The sequence below is a fragment of the Podarcis vaucheri genome (genome assembly GCF_965113315.1).
Source record: "Podarcis vaucheri genome assembly, chromosome: 3".
NCBI classification, from domain to species: domain Eukaryota; kingdom Metazoa; phylum Chordata; class Lepidosauria; order Squamata; family Lacertidae; genus Podarcis; species Podarcis vaucheri.
Genome location: NC_138761.1, coordinates 110567381 through 110576666, shown reverse-complemented (window position 1 = coordinate 110576666; position 9286 = coordinate 110567381). Strand labels below are relative to the sequence as shown.

Sequence of the window (9286 nt, the reverse complement as noted above, 5' to 3'; positions counted from 1 at the left end):
TGCCCTTTCCCAAATGTAATAGGGTGAATTACAACAATTAAAACTCAACATTGAATTGTTTCTGCCCTGTTTCCTTTCTACAGACACCCATTAAAGTCCTCAGGGTGCATCGCTGTATTGACACTTAGAATCATAGAATCATAGAATCATAGAGTTGGAAGAGACCACAAGGGCCATCGAGTCCAACCCCCTGCCAAGCAGGAAACACCATCAGAGCACTCCTGACATATGGTTGTCAAGCCTCTGCTTAAAGACCTCCAAAGTAGGAGACTCCACCACACTCCTTGGCAGCAAATTCCACTGTCAAACAGCTCTTACTGTCAGGAAGTTCTTCCTAATGCTTAGGTGGAATCTTCTTTCTTGTAGTTTGGATCCATTGCTCCGTGTCCGCTTCTCTGGAGCAGCAGAAAACAACCTTTCTCCCTCCTCTATGTGACATCCTTTTATATATTTGAACATGGCTATCATATCACCCCTTAACCTCCTCTTCTCCAGGCTAAACATGCCCAGCTCCCTTAGCCGTTCCTCATAAGGCATCGTTTCCAGGCCTTTGACCATTTTGGTTGCCCTCCTCTGGACACGTTCCAGTTTGTCAGTGTCCTTCTTGAACTGTGGTGCCCAGAACTGGACACAGTACTCCAGGTGAGGTCTGACCAGAGCAGAATACAGTGGCACTATTACTTCCCTTGATCTAGATGCTATACTCCTATTAATTTCATCTGTCCTTTTGGAAGACCATGACAGTCAGTTCATTCACCTAGCATCACTATTGATATCTGAAAGTGATAATAAGAAGTTACCATAGAAAGATAACTTAATACAAACCCAGCACCTGCAGGCACCATGCACCCATGAAGACTGAGCTCTCATTTAGAAAAAGTAAGTCTCTAGCCCTCCTAGGATGTTATGGGGTAAAGTGTGGAGGTACCTTTTAAGTGATTCATGTAAAATGAGTGTGGTGTGGTTCCTGGTACGTTACTGAGGAATGCTCCATGATGGTCATAGACACCAGTAGGATTAGTCATAGAGTGTATGTGAAAGAGACCTTCATAATGAGGACCATCTGGACACAGCTGATTTCCAAACTGTAAGCAAACGGTCACTTGGGGTGGTAGTCTCTCTCATTTTGGGTTCTGTCCTGCTTCCCATGGCAGCCATTTTGTGTTATGCCGCACTCTGCAGCAGCCATCTTGTGTTATGTGTGCCCCTAAGACTATCAAAATTCAAAACATGACCATTATCCAAGAAGGTTGGTGATCCCTGGGTTAACCTTTAGGATTGCTGCAAAACAATTAATTTGCAGGTCAACTTGAAAGAAGCATATGGGGTTGACCTTGACTTCAGAGAACAGTAGTATTGTTTCATCGCCTTTAAAAGCAAAGGAAGACAGACTGTTGGCACCACCAGACAAGCAAGGAATGGCTTATTGAGTTAATAAGGCATAGCATGCTTGGGACTGTGTGATTATGCACTGGGTTGTACTCAGTGTCGGAATCGGGGGGTCAAAAGGCCAGCTGGCTCAGCCCCAGCTGGTCTCCCTTCAGCCTTGCCGCTGAGGAGATCCATAGACCTCTGTTCTGACGTGCATCAGTGCCTCAAGCTTGCAGACTTGAGCACACTTTACTCAGCAGTGTAAGCTGCGCTACAGAAGAGGCTTGAGGCTGTAGACACATACTAAACTATGCATTTGTTATACCTAAATCAGGACAAAGAAAACATGGCATCTCTCCTTGCCGTCTTCTCAGAGAGACTGAAAAGCAAATGCAATACAGAGCGGAAGTTCCGCTCACGCCAGCAATCTGTGCTGGAATGTAAACAGGCACGTGGCATGTAACAAAGGGCGGAATGGAATTCCCAACATTCAGTGCTGTTTTTCTTGAAAAAGAGGTGACAGAACTCACCATGAATGCCTCCTTTCTCAATATCACCCACCTGAGAGGTGCCGGAACTGAGTTCCAGTGAGTTCTGGCTGAAAAAAGCCTTGGTTGTACTGTATGTGTTTTCTTTGGTTGGTGGTTGTAATTGAAAAAATGAATAAAGAAATGCTAAAAAAGGGAGAGGTCAGCATTATTTGACCTATAGGAGATATTAAATGTTGCACTCTCCATACTTCCTCCACCAAAATAGTTTTTGTATCATGGCAGGAACTATTAATGTTTTAGATGTTAGAATACAGAAGATTCACTCAGCATTTCCAGAAGTATGAAAAAGTAGCTGGTTTTTAAGCAGCAATTCAATCCAAATTAAAGCTAAGAGCCATATCATCTATATAAAATACAAATGTGCCGAAGGAGCAGAAGTTTGCACCAGAAGAATGTTATCAAAGTTTCATTAAAACTTACTTCGCTGAATTGGCAAGAAGAATAACTGATGACATCTAATGAGAATATGTAGAATATGGGCGTTACTGGAGGGAGTCCTATTCCAAGAAATCAGGGCTACAATCCTACTGAACTGTAGCTTGGGCAAAGTCTAGGAAAGGGTGTAGGGCACAGGGAAGACACGCAGCCAGGTATGCCTTGGAAGTTTACACTAGTTAATTTATGCCTAGGTATCTCTGTGGAGGGGACGCGGGTGGCGCTGTGGGTAAAACCACAGTGCCTAGGACTTGCTGATCGTATGGTCGGTGGTTCGAATCCCCGCGGCGGGGTGAGCTCCCATCTTTCGGTCCCAGCTCCTGCCCACCTAGCAGTTCGAAAGCACCCTTAAGTGCAAGTAGATAAATAGGTACCGCTTTATAGCGGGAAGGTAAACGGCGTTTCCGTGCGCTGCGCTGGTGCTGGCTCGCCAGAGCAGCTTCGTCACACTGGCCACGTGACCCGGAAGTGTCTGCGGATGGCGCCGGCTCCCAGCCTCTAGAGATGAGCGCACAACCCTAGAATCTGACAAGACTGGCCCGTACAGGCAGGGGTACCTTTACCTTTATCTCTGTGGAAATAGTGCATCTCTAAAATTTATATTATGCTGATACAAAATGCATCGCAGCCCAAACATGCTTTGGAGAGTTTGCTTATACAGTACTCATGTCTCAATATAATGTAAGGTATTTCTCTCAGCAGTGCTTTGGGCTACCATTCTACAAAAAGAAATGACTTGTGTAAATGTGGCATATTAAGTATTTCCTAGGGTGGCAGTTTCAGGCAACTATGCTATGCACAGGTTGAGGAACCAAACTAGAAAACAGCTCCAAGAAAGACAACCTCGCTCACCTCTCACACTGCTTTCGATGCCAAAACTGGGTGTTTAAGGATGTGGCTCCATTATACAGCTTTAAACACGAACAAGCTTTCTGCTTGCATTGCCATTAGTCATACCCTACATGGAAATATATACATTTTTCAACACATATGAAAACTTTATGGATTTCCTCAGTATGACTTTTCAGGACTAGTGAAAAGGCTAATGGCCAACTGGGAGCCAGTCATTATTGCTCTTGGCACTTGGCTGGCAGAACAAAGCAAAGATGAGATTGCAATGGATGTAGGTTTATGAGACAAGAACTCAATTCACCGTCCAGATTAATATTTTGAGTATTGTAATACTGGTGACAATTATTTCAACATGTATGCAGCTGATCAGGCATGATGAGTTTTGAAAGCTTTTAAGTCAAGGATTGTTCTGAACTCCGTGTCATGGTCAGGAATTGCCAACTTGCAGTCATCCATGTTTCTAGACAAAATGTTATTTAAATACAATAAAATCTGTAATTAATGATGCAGAGGTACTAGAAAGCAGGAGATCAAAATGGCAATCAGAGGGATACTCTCTTCTTCTTCAAGGCTCAACAAGATGTTTTAAAAGGGGCAGGGAGATAGATAACAATTAAACACCCATTACCCAAAGATGAGTCTCACTGAACTCAGTGGGATTTAGCTCAGAGAACACACATATAGCAAGTATTGCAGGGTAAATGCTTGACCTGTTGCAGCTGGCTATGACTAGTGATCGAGCAAAAGACAGACACATCTGCAATAGTGGGCCTATTTGCATCCTCAACAATCCCCTTCCTTAGCAAAGCCTTCCTTCTTTCTGGACAGCAGCAACAAAATGCAAACTAATGGCTGGAACAGAGATACTTTGACAGCACTCTATGTATCTATATTATTTCAGGGAGGGTGAATAGGGAGAGGAAGCTTTGTAGAGCTTATTTTTAAACTTCTGAGTTATAAGTTCACTCTAAAATTCAGTTAACTTCCTTGAGAGTCACAGACGTCTGCCTCTATGCAGCTCATTGTCGTTAAATGCAGTTTGAGCAATAACGGTTTTGCCAAGCTTAATGCTTTCCAGGAAAGAATTAGGTAAAAAGTCGGTGTTTCAATTTGGCTAAATTTTGCAAGCCACTTTAAGATCTCAACACACTGCAGAAGTTGGAAACTTGTAATTGTTTTACTGAATTCTGTTAAAACCAAACTGAGTGTGTGTTTTAGAGAGCAAGAGAAAACGGGGGAACACTGGGTTTTACCCATTGCTAGTAACACCTCAAAGTAGACCCATTAAAATTAATAGACACAACTTACTTAGGTAAATGAATTTCAATGGGATTGACTGAGAACTTAGCTGGATGCATCCCAGTGCATCTCAAATACATCTGAATCCAATAACTCATCCAGTGATTACTTAAGAAATCTAGGTCTGCATCTTTGCAACTTGCAAGACCGCTCTCAGAAAGAGGACATGATGTGCTTCAGGGGAAAGCTCAATCAAGCATAGTCAACCTTGTTTTAAAATATTAGCTTCCCCCTCCCGTTAATTTTTCTTTTGGATGTAACAAGAGCAGAACCATCTGGAACGTAGTTAGCGCTCTGTGATTTGTTTCTTACTTAGTTGTGAGCAAAAATGTTTCAAAATAACTCACACGAAAAAGGAGTTCGGACTGACATGACCAATATGCTGCAAGGAATCAAAATTTGATTTCCCATCACCAGTGGGCTAAGCCTATCAACACTGAACTGGTCTCAGGTTATGTCCTCTTTAATGGAAAGAAAGAAAAAAGACACAGTGTTTATAGTTTTTATTCATTAACAAAATCAAGAATTTTCCCTCTTGTTTTTAAATCACCCGATTGTATATTTGTGAGCTGGCCTCCCAAGTGTGCATGAAAGCGTTATTATAAAGTGATGACTGCAAAATGACATAGTGTTTTAGACTACACTAAGCAATTTCAAAACATAACATCTAAACATCATAAAACCAACGACAATTTGAGAGGTAAATGCATATTGGTGGAATCCCTAGCTGCTGTAGATGTCAGTATTATATTGTTCTGTAGTTTATCCAAGGCCTTGTGAAATACTGCTGTCAATTACCGCCCTGAGAAAATACTCTGCTTTTTCAAGGCATAGTAAATGGCTAGCCTTCATTTAAACTGGCTTTCTTTACTATGCAGCTGGTTTCCCTCCCATTGTGGTAATTTCCCCCACAGTCATTACACACTGGTCACAGTGAACCACCCTCAGCTTGGCTTTCTAGTGTACTGCAAACACCGACATTACAATCCTTCAGTGTGGCTCTTTGCCAGTTTTATATTTAATCCTTCCTCCTCTTGTAGGCTTTAGAGCCTGTCCTTTTTTCATGCTGAACTCCCGTGTGGCAAGAGTCAAAGGAGAGTAAATTGTGGCGTAGGAGTAGAAGCCAGGCCTAAGGGCCTTTAACTACACTGTTGTGAAAGTGAAAAGACTGCTGCTTTTTTAATTTAAAAAAAAATCAGAAAAAAGTCTGTGTGTGTGGCTGGGGCAGTGGAGATAAAGAAAGAATAGATTTGTCCCAGGATTCCAGACTGTCAATGCAGTCATAACAGCATTGGCCCAGTATACCTGAAGGAGCATCTCCACCCCCATTGTTCTGCCTGGACCTGAGGTCCAGCTCCGAGGGCCTTCTGGTGGTTCCCTCATTGCGAGAAGCCAAGCTACAGGGAACCAGGCAGAGGGCCTTCTTGGTGGTGACGCCCGCCCTGTGGAATGCCCTCCCATCAGATGTCAAAGAGATAAACAACTACCTGACATTTAGAAGACATCTGAAGGTAGCCCTGTTCAGGGAAGTTTTTAATGTGTGACATTTTAATGTATTTTTAATCTTTGTTGGAAGCGCCCAGAGTGGCTGGAGAAACCCAGCCAGATGGCCGGGGTACAAATAATAAATTACTGTATTATTATTATTATTTCATTAACAGCCATTAATATTAACACAGATCGTCTAGTGCAGTGGTTCCCAACCTTTCTTTTGCCCATGCCCTACCTAAGCATCTCTAAAATTCTGATGCACCCCCCATGACATATAATAATTATTATTATAATTCTTATAAATATCATTTTCAAATTGCCCGCCTTAAAAATCAAATTGCCGCCCTATGGGGAATGTGCCCCACGTTTGGAACCATGGGTCTAGAACTACTCCTCACTCTAGACAGAGCTCATGAGAAATGCAAGCTCATCAAACTGCAGGTGATCAAGTTGCAAGTTGATGGTGTATTCCAAAATGACGAACCCCATAAGGCATTATAATTTTAAAGCTAATGTTCCTTGCAGCACAGCATCAAGGAGCAACTCACCAGCTAGGAATACTCTGGGCAATTGTAGTCTTTCTTCTTCCAGTCAAAAGGTGTTGCATATAGCTGAAACAAGCAGGCTAGAAGAGCTGTAAAGAATACTCCCAGACCACTTGGAAGTAACTGCATTCTCTTAAAAGGTTCTCCCAAATGAATACAGTAATCTTAAAATGGGCTGAAAATAATATCAGGTCCCCTCAGACACACACCTGCATTTTCCCACAAGTAGCATACACTTATTATGCAAACCTCGAGTAAGCTCTTAACAGTAGTCTCCCTATCATTCACATGAAAGATTAATATCCATCTTAAAATTCTCTTAGCATTCTAAATTACTTCCCTTTTATAACACGCTACATTATTATTGTAGATGCAATAGCAGACAGAGCATGGCCAGGCCTTGTTAAGAAAAACCAGTTGGAAATTACGGCTCCAACCTGTCTAGTGCGTGACTAGTCTAATTGCGTGTTTGATTAACATAAATCAACAGTTTACAAGCAATTTGTATTTACATGCACTTCATCTATTGCCCTTCCTTTATAATTTCAACCAACAAGTGTGTAATTTCTCCTTGGACAATATCAGTTACCGCCGAGAGCCAAAATTACATGGTGCCAGGGACTCCAGAATTCATTTATGTTGGAATTCATTTATCTTTGATAATCCTTTCTTGTTCCTAAAATTAAAAGGCACACTCTGGGCCGATTTCTCAAGGGAAACGAAGCCAATAGCAATTTACCCAAGATGCTAGTAGGAGCAGTTTAGGTGAGGAACCCTGGCCCATTCATTAGGCTTTAGTTCACACCACACCCTCATTTGACATTCTAACAGTGGCAGTGAAATCAGCACTTGCAAGGCTTTGTCAGCAAGAATTTAGTGTTCAAATCTCATCGTGCTAATAATTCATTTTTATTTCTCAGAATGCTACACAGACCAAGCCTTTCAATCTGGATCACTTACTGCCTTTGTTGTTGTTGTTTAGTCGTTTAGTTGTGTCCAACTCTTTGTGACCCCATGGACCAGAGCATGCCAGACACTCCTGTCTTCCACTGCCTCCCGCAGTTTGGTCAAACTCATGTTGGTAGCATTGAGACCACTGTCCAACCATTTCATCCTCTGTTGTCCCCTTCTCCCTGTGCCCACAATCTTTCCAAACATCAGGGTCTTACATAAAACTAAAACATACATAAAACTAAAATCCCAGGAAAAAGTAAAAAGAGAGAAGGGGTCCCTGGAAGCCATAGCATAAACAATAACAAGACTCAGCACATTTAAAAAAAGGTAATCAAGGTAAATGACACCTGGATGGTTAAGTCCAGTCAAAGGCGACTATGGGGTGCGGTGCTCATCTCGCTTTCAGGCTGAGGAAGCTGGCGTTTATCCACATACAGTTTTGTGGGTCATGTGGCCAGCATAACTAAACCGCTTCTGGTGCAATGGGACACCGTGACAGAAACCAGAGCACACAGAAACACTGTTTACCTTTAAAAATAAGCATATATTTCCCTCTGTTATATTGTACATATAATGAAAGAAAACCAAACAATATTAATCAAATATCTACCTTGAGTTATTCCTTGATTAATATTGTTAGTTTGGCCTCTCTGTATCTTTATCAGTGTACAATATATGGAGTACAATATAGTACCTTATATTCTGGATCTTTGTAACTGTTCATGCTTTACATATACAGTCATACCTTGGGTTGCAGACGTTTCAGGTTGCGTTTTTTCGGGTTGCGGACCACCGAAACCCAGAAGTACCAGAATGGGTTAGTTCCAGGTTTTGGCGGGCGCGCATGCGCTGAGGCGCCAAATCACAACCCGTGCATGCGCAGACGCACCACTGCGGGTTGTGAACACTGCGGGTTGCGAACGTGCATCCCGAGCGTCCTTCTATAAAATGCACAATGACAAAACCTTGCTAACACTAGGTGAACTTGGTGCTATCTTCATCCATCCTCTATGTATTGAATGCAATACTTAACATGGTACCAGGGATTTTTTTCAGCTGGAACTCACCAGAACTCAGTTCTGGCACCTCTCAGGTGGGCATCATTGCCATTCTAAGAAAACGAGGGGAGCGTTCATGGTGTGTTCCGGCACCTCTTTTTCTGTAACTACATGGTACTTACTAGAAACCCATCAGATCACCTGCCACCAAATGTGCTTTGTAGACACTCAGATCATGAGATGGTAGTGCTCAGACAGAAAGTGGGTAGATTGATCAGCGGTTGCTCAGTGGAATTCAAGCCACTGGTCCTTTAAACGTGGCATTATACAAAGCTATACCATCAGTTCTCTTCAAACCTATCTTGAGACAATCCCGCATGCAAGATTATTTTGTAAATAAATGTGGAGCGTGGTGGAGATTTCTGGGAGAAATGCTCTAATTGGTCCTAAAGTGTAAAGGGGGAAATTGCACCTAATTGCACTTGGATGTAATTCAAGCACCACGCCACAGGAACAGCTTTGGCTGGCTGGCTACCCCAGGTGTGGGTAGTCAAACCCTTGGTGAGTTAGGGATTTACCCTGCATGTAAAGACAGGCTCTGTCAGACTGAGTGAACAAGACTGGCCCTGTGCGGGTTGGTAGCTGGCTGAAGAACAGAGAGCAAAGGGTAAACTGACAATTCTTACAATGGAGGGAAGCAAGCAGTAGTTTCCTATCTCCCAACCGTATGGATCTCTATTAGAAAACAGTCTCGTGAGGTTATCGCAAGAATGAACAAAAAACGGTGCTT

At 42.5% G+C, this 9286-nt stretch overlaps 1 long non-coding RNA gene across 2 annotated transcripts; it reads right to left on the bottom strand.

Annotated features, from left to right (window-relative positions):
- Nucleotides 1-1694: 1694 nt before the first annotated feature.
- LOC309528294 lies at nt 1695-8298 on the bottom strand. 2 transcript variants are annotated; one of them, XR_014217616.1, is made up of 3 exons: nt 4856-5845; nt 3210-3315; nt 1695-1804 (listed from the first exon to the last, which is right to left on the bottom strand). It is a non-coding gene; the product is annotated as an uncharacterized lncRNA (long non-coding RNA). The 2 variants fall into 2 exon arrangements; XR_014217615.1 differs by lacking the exon at nt 1695-1804 and adding an exon at nt 6548-8298 and having other exon boundaries at nt 2930-3315; nt 4856-4969.
- Between the last annotated feature and the right edge of the window lie 988 nt (nt 8299-9286).